We start from the raw sequence: 11292 nt of genomic DNA on the forward strand, positions 1-11292 counted from the left end.
TTTCGGGGACGGCCCCTGCACCCTCCTGCTGGATGGGTCCTACCGCGCAGGTCAGGGAACCCACGGGAAAGCCTGGCGCTGGGACCGTGCTGCAGGAAGTGGGGGAGGTCACCACCGCCCCGGCCCCTGGGACACAGGCACCCATGCGAGATGCAGCCGGGCTGGGACGTCCTTGTCACCAAATCCGCACGTGCTGCTTCTCCGACGGGGGCCCAGGATGGCACGTCGGGACCCGGGATTAGTGTCCGTGTGGACCCTGCATGCAAGGGTGTGGGTTTCCCCAGCTGTGGCTATCAGATTCTGGGGTCGTAGTGCCCCAGGGGGAAGGACGGATGGATTGCATGGTGGGACGCTTCTTCCTGGGGACCCAGCTTCTCTTTCCGTGGATGGGTCCGCGTCTGAGAACCGGCTCAGGTGGGGGAACCGGCCAGGGGGCCGTGACTCTGCACGGCAGAGGATGACCTCTACCTTGGGCCCCGTGGTCTTCGTGTCTTGTCCGCGTGGCTCCAAGTGGTCACCCGGCTGCTGGCCACTCACCTCGTCTTGGATGCACCGTGCTTCCCTGACCTTGTAGATCCCGTGGGTCAGGCCCTGGTGCCGGCTTTGCTGCCCATATGAGGCGGCTAGCACCATTGTGACAAAGCTCCACCGACGGGGCTTAAACACAGGCGGTCGCCATCCCCGGTCCTGGAGGCCGGAGCCCGAGGTCCGGGCGTGGGCAGGGCTGGGTCCCCCCGAGGCCCCTCTCCTGTGTGTGGCCGGCCGTCCTCCCCCTGTGTCCTCACGGGGTCGTCCCTCTGCCTGTGTCTGTGTCCCGATCCCCTCTTCTTACAAGGACCTCGGTCACACGGGATCAAGGCCCACCCCGGTGACCCCGTGTAATCACCTCTGCGAAGACCCCATCGCCAGTTACGGTCACATTCTGGGGTCCTGGGGGTCAGGACCCCAACAGGAATTTGGGGGACACAATTCAGCCTACAGCGCTGCCCGTAATGTGATTATACCCACCGTGCCCCTGACAGATGTCCGCTGCCCCCCGCCCCCTGCCCCTGCCGCCCCGGGCTATCCCAGGATTCTCTCTTCCCACTGCTGCCTGGGAGCCCAGATGTGTAGCCTCGGGAGGACTGTCCCTGCTGCGCCCCTGTACTGCCTCCGTAAACGGGGGCCTCCGAACAGCACGGCTGCTGGGTTTTCTGGGCTCACACACAGACCTGCGTGGGACCCTGCAGCCACCGGGCCTGTAACTCTTGCCGCCTTTGTCCAGGCCGGCCCTCCCCGGCTGCTGGCGCTGAGGCTCGGCCCTGCCTGTGGGTCTGGGGGCCCCGGCCTCATTGAGGCCCCCATGTGATCTTTGAGCAGGGTGTGCCTTCCGTCTTCCACAGAGGGGTTTCCCGCTGGCCCGGGGCACGTGGGGAGTCCGCATTCAACGCTCTCAGGGTGGGGGTCTCAGGGCTTCCTCTTCCATCATCCCGGGACCCCGACAACGCGCTCCTGGGTCTGGCTGGCCCTGCCCCCTCTGCCTCCCCTTCCCCCGGGGACCCTGGGACTCGCGGTCCTGACTTTACTTTGTGGACCCATAGAGCTCAGTGGGGACCCCTCCGTTGCCCCTGGTTCGGTGCTCCCTGTGGCTCACTAGGGCTGTGGACGTGGCTCCGGCCCGGCTCCGTGCAGGGCGAGCTCAGCAAACACCCTGCTCCGGGCGGCCTGGTGCCCGGCCCCCTCCTTGCATGGGGCCCCTGGAGGGGTGCTCACGGCAGGGGCCCTGCTTGCAGCCCGGCCCCCAGAAAGAAAGCCTGTCATTCTTGCTAGGGATCTGTGGGAGGGGGTGTCCCCAGGAGAAGGGGAGGGACGGCCCCCGCGGGAGCACAGAGGCACAGACCGTGTCACAGGGTGGTCGCCTGGAGGTGGAGACCAGCCTTTTCTACCCTGCGGGGCCCTCCCGGCGGGGGCTGCCCCGGCGGGTGGGCCTGCCCCGCCCCCCCCGTGCGTGAGAGCGGCTGGCAGCCAGTGCGGGGGGCCGGGGGGAGGGGCCGCGTGCAGGGCCCACGTGCCCCCACACGACAGCTTCCGGGCCCCAGGGGCGAGGTCCGTAAGGTGACCCTGCAAGGAGGCCCGGCGTGTCCGGAGGCTGGCCCGTGCGCGAGGTGGGGCGGGGCGGGGCGGGCGGCAGGGGTGTGTCTGTCGAGGCAGGCGGGCCTCCGGGCTTCGGAGTGCGTGGTGTCTGTCTGAACCTGCCGGCGGGGTGGACGTGGCTGAGGACGGGTGCCCCGTGTCTGTAGCTGTCGCAGCGGCGGCAGCCGGGGCGGGAGGGCCGTCCCCGCGGGCGTGGGTGTGGGCGCAGCGCCCCTGCCGTGGCTGGGGGTGCGTCTCCGCGTGCGCCTGCGTGTGGCTGGCGCCCCCCCTGGAGAACGGGCGCCGGGAGCGCCTCCCAGTGGGTCACTGTGGGTGTGAGGCTGGGTGTAACTACACACGCTCAGGCCCGTGTCTGTGCTTGTTAGGGGTGGGGGCAGTTGGCAGAGGAGCAGGAGGGGGGAGGGGTGGGGAGGGGAGGGACCGCTCACCCCCTCCCGCGGCACTGGCGTCTGAGCACTTTTCCCGGAGCTCTGCGGGGACTGCCGGCCACGGAGGCCTGGGTGGCAGGGAGGGATGGGGCAGAGCAGAGCCAGCCGGCCCTCACCTCACCCCTGCACCCCGCCCCGCCCCTCCCAGGGCCGGTGTCCTCCTCTGTGCGTCCACCCGAAGCGTTTCACGCGTGGAAGCTCCTCGCCCAGCCTTCGTCCAGCGCGGCCACAGAGCCACGGAATGCAGCCGCATTCAGCTATGGGGCACCTACTGCATACGCTGAATACAGTGGCAGATCAGAGACCAGAGCCCGTGGCCCCGGGTGGGAGGGGGGCTTCAGGGCAGCAAGTGGAGCTGGGCCGGAGGGGCCCAGGCTGGGCTCAGGCCGCTTGGTTCCCACACGTGCGCCCTCCCGAGGCCAGCACGTCCTGTCTCGAGGCTCTGGGACCGCGGGGCCTTCCATGCCGCACCTTGGGCCATTTCTACTTTTCTATGGGATAAATATGGCTCTGTGAACAGGCCACAGAGTTACTGACTCCTCTGGTCTCTGCTTTCTCCCTACGAGGATGGAGGTCCCGCTGCTGCCGGGACTTGATCTGCTTTGTCCTTTGCGGAGCCCCAGGGCCTGGAGAGCTGCCTGGGACATATGTAGAGGGGACAGATATGAAACTATGAACGAGGGCCGGGTGCACAGGACCCGGTTGGGACCTCTGAGGAAGGCTTCCCTGGGGAGTACGGCTCCAGTGGGGTTAACCCAGGCAGGGGTGTAGCACGTGCAAAGGACCTGTGGCTGATGGGTGCATGGCACTGCTGAGGACAGGTGGGGCTGGGGTTGGCATAATGTGGCCCTGGGGAGGCAGGTGGGCTGGCCGGCCAGGCACAAAGGCCCAGGCATGAGCTGTCTTTGTAGAAGGCCCAAGGGAAGGAGGGAAGCCTGAGGGGCTTTTGAGCACAGGGAAGGCACGTGGACACCCTCATGTGCACAGGTCACTCCGACCTCCTGGAGGAGGCTGAGAGTGCAGACGGGAGGGTGGGGAAGACCTCAGCAGTCGGGCGAATCACGCAGGGGCAGCCAGTGCACAAGCGTGGGGTGGGGAAGGGGCGGTGGCCTGCGGGGCAGTCAGTAACCCGGCCGTTGCCAGCACGGAGACCTGGAACCTTACAGGAGAGCTGGGTAGTGGGGGCCCTGGGGCCTGGGCCGGGGAAGGCTGAGCGAGACTGGCTCTCGATCGGTCGTCTGAGAGCAGCAGTCAGAGGCCAGCTGGCTCCTGGGACCGGAGCCAGGGGGAAGAGTGGCCTGGACCACATGCGGACAGGGCCCAGGACGGGGCTGTGAGGGGATGTGGCACCAGGAACCCATCGAGGCTGGTGGGAGCGTCTCAGGATGGAGAGGCAGCCGGGAGGGACACCGGGAGGGGGCTGGGGCGGGGAAGGGTCTCGGGGCTGGAGGCTGGGACACGCCTCCGGGCTCCTCGAGGGCCAATCTGCTGGCGCAGGGACCCGGCGTCCTCCTGACCTGCGGTCTGAGCAAGGACAGGAAGAAATGGGGTTGGTGAATCTCTGGTGGAGGGTTGGTGGGGGATGCAGGGGGAGGGAGGGAACTGAGTGCGTCTAGAAGCCCAGGGAAGGAACGGCCTACAGAGCCTTGCAGAGTCACGGAGGGGCCATAAAGACAGATCAAGTGAGAGACAGAAGCCAGTTGGAGGAGGGCGCGCACTGTGATTCCGACTCTGTGACGTTCCGGAAAAGGCACAGCTGGAGAGGCAGTACAGGGATCGGTGGTTGTCGGGGTTTGGAAGGAAGGGAGGCATGAGCAGGCTGAGCCCAGAGGATTTGGGGGCAGGGAAACGACTCCTCGTGACACCGTAGTGGTGGGTATGCGTGGTCACGCGTTTGTCCGAACCCACAGAACGCGCACCCCCGAGAGGGACCCCCAGTGTCAGCTGCGGACTTAATGTTTGTCAGTAGGGTACACAAAACGTGGTCCGTCCGCTCCCTGGACTGTCGCTCAGCCCTGACGAGGAGGGACGCTCTGACACCTGCCACCACGTGGATGGCCCCAGGGGACGTGATGCTCACGTGTGATCCCCTCACACGAGGCCCCTGGAGTCTCCAGGTTCCCGGAGACGGAGAGTGGACGGTGGGCGCCGGGGCTGGGGGAGGGGCCGGGGGTCCGTGTTTCACGGGGACAGAGCTTCCGTTTGGGGAGATGGAAAGTTCTGGAGACGGAGGGTGGGGACGGCCACACGATGGCGTGAACGTGCTCAGTGCCCCTGAGCTGCGTGCTTAGAGTCGATGAAGACGGCACATTTTAGGTGTGTTTTTCTGTGATAAAAAATATCAAGGTAGCCCATGGCAGCTGGCTCCTCAGTTGTAAGACACCTGCCGCCCTGGCCCCTGACGTTAGGGATCTGCAACAATAAAGGCTGTCGGGTTAAAAAGAGAGACACTGCCACGACTTGGGTCTGGGGGAGGGGGGGGTTTGAAGAGGGAGGGGCGTCCTGTCCAGGGTGGGGTCCCAGCTAGGGGGCCCCCGGGGGCAGGGGAGGCCGAAGGTGGTGCTCCAGGAGCAGGGCAGGGCCCTGCGGGTCTGGAGCCAGGCGTCCCCAGGGGACAGCAGCACCGAGTGACAGGGACGTCACGGGCGGCTTGCGGTAGAGCAGGGTCAGCGAGCCAGCTCTGGGGACGCTGTGCGGCGTCGTGGGCAGCTGGGGTGTCCTGGCTCGGATAGCACTTTTGTTCCCAGGGACGCGAGGTGGGCAGGAGGCAGGGATTCAGGGGTGCCAGGACAGCAGCAGATGTCCACCCTCCCCATCTCAGAGGGAAACACCGAGGGTCAGAGAGGGTCACCCGGGCACTCGGCTCAGGGCTGCAGGTTGAGGGATTGGAGACTCAGGGCCGGGAGGGGTGAGTGGGCAGGGCCCGGCTGCTGGGGTTGTGGCAGCCCTGTCCTCAGAGGGTGGTGCCCGAGGATGGGCCACACGCCCCCGTCCTGCCTTCCCTCCTGCCTGGTCTGCCGGCGTCCTCCGGAAGCGTGTGTCAGATCCGCCCACGTCCCGGGAGTCCAGACAGCAGCTGGCGGGTGGTCGGTCTGCACGGAATCGTGGGAAGGGGACCCGAAGAGCACAAAGGAGGCCGGGCAGTGTGAGTGGGGCCACCGCTGGCCCGGAGGGCTCTCCGTCACCTTCTCAGGGCAGCCCAGAAGCGCTGCTCCCCAAGCCACCTCCCCAAGGTCACGGCCCATCTGTGAGCCGACAGCCCCTGGCTCGGGCCCCGTGCCTCCCGTCACCGGGCCCCCTGGGTCCCCACGCTCCAGGCTCCCGTCTGCGCATCTGTCTCTGAGGGTCGTGTTTGTTATTTTCAGGGACAATTCCCATCGCATAAAACGAACTCCGCACACACACACGGCTGTGCCCCCCTCTCCCCCCGCCTCTGCCTCGTCCTGGCCCTTCCCAGCAGCCCAGGAGGAAACTCTGCGCCCCCACCCCCTCCCGAAGCAGGTGCACCTCTGCGCCCCGGGCTCAGCTCCTCCTGTGCTCAGATGTTTTGTGTAAACAGAGCCTTCGTGCCAGGTTTCTTCATCTCCGAGTGACTTAGGAGGTTCACCGCAGGGTGCTTTCGTGGCAGAGGGTTGCTCCCCGTGCCCCTGGACCACCCTCCGCTTCCCCATCCGCCCACAGAGCACACGTGAAAGCGGGTGCGCACGTCTCCCCGAATCCTGCTTTCACGGCCGTGGGTCTGTACCCAGGAGCGGAATTGCTGGGTCACGTGGTGACTTTGTGTCTGACTTTCCAGAACTTTCCAGGAACTCCCAGGCCATTCTCCACACCGTTTTCCACTCCCCCCGGGGAGGATGAGGGCCGCTCTTGTGTCCGCCCATCCCCTGGGTCTGGGAGTGCACTGAGTGTCCAGGTTTACCTGCCCACCCGTGGCGGTGGGGGGGTGGGGTGGAGTGGCTGTCTGTCTGGCTGGTGGCTCTCCCAGTGGCCCCTCCCTGGACTGATGTCCCGGCTCCAGGGTTCTGGAGGCCGGTTCTGGAGAAGCAGTGCTTTTCCTTGGCCCATGGGCCCCCCCCCCCCGGAGCGGGACAGCAGCGCCCTGGTGACATGGGCACCGGTGTGCCCAGGCCGAGCCCAGCGGCTCCCCACCTGGCCTGAGGCAGGGGCCCTCCTTGTCCGCTGGGTTTACCCATTAACAGGCCAGCCGGCGGTGGGGCTACAGACAATGGTGTGCTTGTTTGCCGTGGCCGGGGGGCCTGCACAGGGCCCTGGCACAGCCATCAAAGCTCCATGATTAAGTCTATTAGGGAAGGGATTTGTGCAAACAAAGAGGCAGGTGCAGGGGCCTGGCTGGCTGCCGGGGCTGGGGGCTCCGAAAGGTGGCCATAAACTCCCCCTGGCCGCGCCTTCCCTGCCATCAGCCTGGCCCCGGCATGGGTCTTGCCTACCCCACCCCGTTCACCCCCGAGGCCGCCTGGAGCCAGGCTGGTCTGCAGTGGACAGGCCCTCGGGGCGGGGCCGGCTCTCCACCCATGTTCTGGGAAGAGTCGAGCACATTTCTTCTCTTCCTACAGCCCCTCTGAGCGGGCCCTTTGTAAAACGGCGAAGCAGTTCATCTCCCCGTGGCGTCCGCAGGCCGGGGGCACCCCGTCCCCAAGGGGCACCCTCTCTCAGGGCTGCCTGGAGGCTCCTCCTGGTGTCCTGCCCCCCAGGATGCCTGCAGGCCCGCCTCCACCCCAGGTCACCTCGAAGTCCCGGCCCTGTGCCCTGGGGGCCTGCACACGGGGGCGGGGGGCGGTGGTCTCTGTTGAAACCCAGAGGTGGCCAGAGTGCCGTGACCAGGGCCGGAATCCTTGGAGGAGACTGTTGGTTTGTTCTCCTGAAGACCGGAGCCGGGGTGACGGGCCCCTGGTCAGGTCCACCCTGGGGCCGGGGGACACCCAGACCCTTTGCTGGACTTCAGCTCCCTGACTGCTTCCCAGAGCGGGCCCACAGCCCGGTTCTGACCCGCCTGGAGCCACAGGCAGACAGGGAGTACGCGGGCTCCTTTGTCGTCCTGGGGCACCTCCCCGGACGTGACCCCACCATCCTCCAGGCCCGCGGCAGGGACGAGCAGTGACCCGTCTCGGCTGTGGCCGGGGGCCAGGCTGTGAGGGGTCGGCATCCCTGTCCTTCAGCACAGGCCCAGAAGGACGGCGGCAGCTCGTGACAGGGGACTCCCTGCCTTCCTGGGCCCAGGAGTCCTCGGCCTCTGACCCCCAGACATACCTCCCGTTACCCCGCCCACGTCACCCTTGGCAACCGGCAGGCTCAGCCCCATGGGCTCCACTGGGTCCCTTCTCACCCGTCCTCAACATTTGCATATGAAACCCACTGTCCGGCCTGGTGACCCGGCCCCCACAGTCCCCTCCCCCCACCCACCACAGGAGGGCTCGCCTCGGACCCTGATCCCACCAGGAGCAGCGCTGCATCCGCCCTCCCAGCCGAGCCTTCTGGAGCCGCCTCCGGGAAGCCTTCTCTGACCTCCCCGTGCCCCGTGGGGGTTCTGTCCCAAACTCCTCTGGATTGGACGGTGGTGCAAACCCCCCTCTGACTCTGGGCCAGCATCCCGGGGCACGAATGCGAGTTTGCACATAAGCAACGGGGTCGGAGACGGCCCTGCCAGGAGTTGACCGGTCGCCTCCTCTCTGAGCTGGCCTCCTCGCGGCAAAACTGGCTGAATCAGGACTTCCTCGCCGCAGGGGTTTCCGGGGGGACCCGGGCTGTAGAGGGCCCCGCCCGGTGGGATGGTCTCTGTTCCCCGACGGCCCTGACGTGACGCCTCTGCACGCGTGGGGGGCTTGCCTCGAGGGCCTCACTGCGGGAGGGCACGGCTCCCTTGGGGAGAGCACACGGAGCCCTTTGCGACCCGATCTGGGAAGCGTCACCCCCTCTTTGGCCTCCTATCAGTTAGAGGCAAGTAAGCCCCACCCACACGCACGGGTGCCAGTCACAACAGGGTGGGGATGTGGAAGCCGGTCGGTGGGTCCTTACGGGTCATGACCGCAGCAAGTGGGGTTAGTCCGGGACCCCTCCGCGGCGCCACCAAGGGGCTGGGCAGAGACCTGGGGGGAGTGTGAGCAGAGGGCCGGGTGGGGGCGTGCAGGCCCGGGCCCCTCCCTGGAGGTCGCCCAGCAGGTTGACATGCTGGCCCCTCTGCCCAAAGGAGACGTCCCGCGGGTGCAGGGACTGCAGACGCTGACCCTCCCCACGCCTGGCTCTTGGCGATGAGGTAGAATCGCGGAGGCCCTCAGGCTGGACAGAGCAGGTCGGGCGGAGGGAGGTGACTATGTCCGAGGGTCTCTGCAGGGCTGTCCCTGCCCCTCGGGGCCCCTGGGCAGGTGTCACAGGCTGGGGCTCCTTCCCAAGGACGCTCCAGGTGAGGGTGGCCTCTGGAGGCAGTGAGTGCCTGGTCCCCGGGGGTGTGGGGCCTGGAACCCACCCCTGGGGAGGGCAGGATGCATTGGCCACGGTCTCCTCCTGGTGGGGGGACGGAGGAAGGTGGGCCAGAGGCAGTACAGGCCCACAGAGGAGGGGAGGGGAGGCGGGGCGACGTGGGGAGCACAGAGAGGGCCCAGTGGGGTCTCCCACCCAGCCTCACCCTCAGCCTCTGAGCCCCAGTTGTTCTAGGTCTTGCCTGGGGCCTGCGGGACGGCAGGGGCTCTCTCCGGCCCTCCAGCGTCCCCAGCCCCTGCCCCTCTCAGTCTCCAAGTGCACCCTCCCTGGTGGGCTGGACTGTCCCTGCCCCCCCCTCTACAGTGGGCCCGAGGGAGGCCGCTCTGACAGCCTGAGTCACGTTGTCCCTCCCCTCCGCGGGCCGCCCCATCCCGCCTACCTCTCTGGCTCCCGGCTGTTCCATTTTGTTGCCTGGGTCTGAGCCACTGCCCTCTGGGGGGGGGGGGGGAGCCGGCATGCCCCGTCCTCTCCCCCCGCATCCTCCCTGCCCTCCCAGCCCTGCCTCTGTGTCTCAGTCCTCCTTCTGGTGCCTTCCCTCTCTGTTGCCCCCCCCTCGCCGCTCCCTGCCAGCTGCTCCCCCCTCCTGTCCCGGCCCCCGCCTTGGGCCGCGGTCTCGCCGCCCCTCTGCTGCCCGAGGGGCACTGCCGCCGTCTGCCCGGCCGCGCCAGGGCGGGAGTGGGCACCACCTGCCCCTGCTCCAGATGGACATATGCTGAGACTCGCATGGCCCGGCCTCCATGGCGCCGAGCAGGGCAGCCCCGGGACGGGTTGTTTCTGGAATGTGGGGCCGGCCGGGCCCGGCACGCGACGTGGGCGGCCGCCAGCTTCTCGCGGGGCCGCTCGTGGCCGTGGGCGAGTGACCCCGTTTTCTGCTCGGCAGCCGTCTTGTCCTCCTGCCTGGAGCTGGGTGGCACGGGGAGGCCGGCTGCCCGCTGCGGTGGAGAGCTGTGCTAAAGGGCCTCCTGCACGCACAGGGCACGACGCCCCCCCCCCGCCCCAAAACTTTCCCGGGCCTTGGGCTCCCCGGGCCTGCCAGCTCAGGGCACCCCAGGGACGCTCCTGGCTTTGCTGGTGCTTCCCCGGGCCTGGCCATGGGGCAGGGGCCTGCATTTTACCACACCCTGTAGGTAGTTCTGAGAGCCCCTGGTCCTGGCTTCTGGAGCCCAGGGTGGCCTTCCATTCCTGTTGAACCCTTAGGGGCAGAGGCACGATGGTCCCCTCGCTCCGCTCTCCCTCTGTGGTCCGCCTCTACCTCCTCTTCCACTCCCTCCTTACTCACTGCCGCTCCCCATCACTCTTCCTGCTGTTCCCTAAACACAGCAGACACGCCCTGCCTCAGTGCCTTTGCACGGCTGCTCCTTTCCCGGGGAGCTGCCTCATGAAGATGTTCATCCCCACGGCTCCTCGGCGAGGCCTGAGGAACGCACCTTCGCTACACGGCACTGCCTCCCTGCTCCCGCTGCCCCGGAGGGGTTTCTCCCGTGCCAGCTTTGGGCGTCCCCGGGTCATGGTGGGGTGTGCGTGAGGGTGCGTCTCCGTCCCCACCCGCAGAGCAGGGCCGGGCACCCACAGGTGCTCAGCACACCCACGGGCGCAGGCCTGGTTCTCTCGGGACGCTCAGCTTCGGGGCCCAAGCTGGGAAGCCCGCTAGAGCTCTGCCAGCCGCAGCCCCGGCTGAAGTCCCAGAGAGCCAGCACCAGCCGGGACGCCTGACAGTCGGGAAAGTTTGTGACGAGCACGTCTGACCTCACCCCTCACCAGCTCGGGGACCCCGGGAAGCGCCCTGCCCTCCCAGCCCTCGGCCCGGCTCCCTTCTGGAAAGTGGCGACGCGGTGGAGCCCACGGCACAGCAGGGCGGACGGTGGGGGGTCGGCACCACATCCAACCCCAAGCCCCGCGTCAGGTCGAGCCACGACTGTCATCTCCGCGGGGCAGAAGGTCTAGAAACGAAGCTATGAAAGGGTGCTTTCTTCCTGCTAGGAGTTCCGTTTCGTGCCCGTGGAAGGCTCTCTGCTGAAGGGTCCGTGTCACGGGTTTGTGACACTTTGTGCACATGCGTAGAAGGGAAACGCCAAAACTCGGTCGGCTGACATCCCCACGTCAAAGCCCCTCCGGCCCCACGCGCGGTGGCCGGGCTCGTCCCCACACAGGCCTCCCTGGGCCTCCTCGCCCGGCACCGGGGCTCCCTGACCGAGGGGCCTCCCGCCTCCTCTGGGCTCTTGCCTGCTTTGCCAGT

Source organism: Lynx canadensis, chromosome D1, assembly GCF_007474595.2.
Source record: "Lynx canadensis isolate LIC74 chromosome D1, mLynCan4.pri.v2, whole genome shotgun sequence".
NCBI lineage: Eukaryota > Metazoa > Chordata > Mammalia > Carnivora > Felidae > Lynx > Lynx canadensis.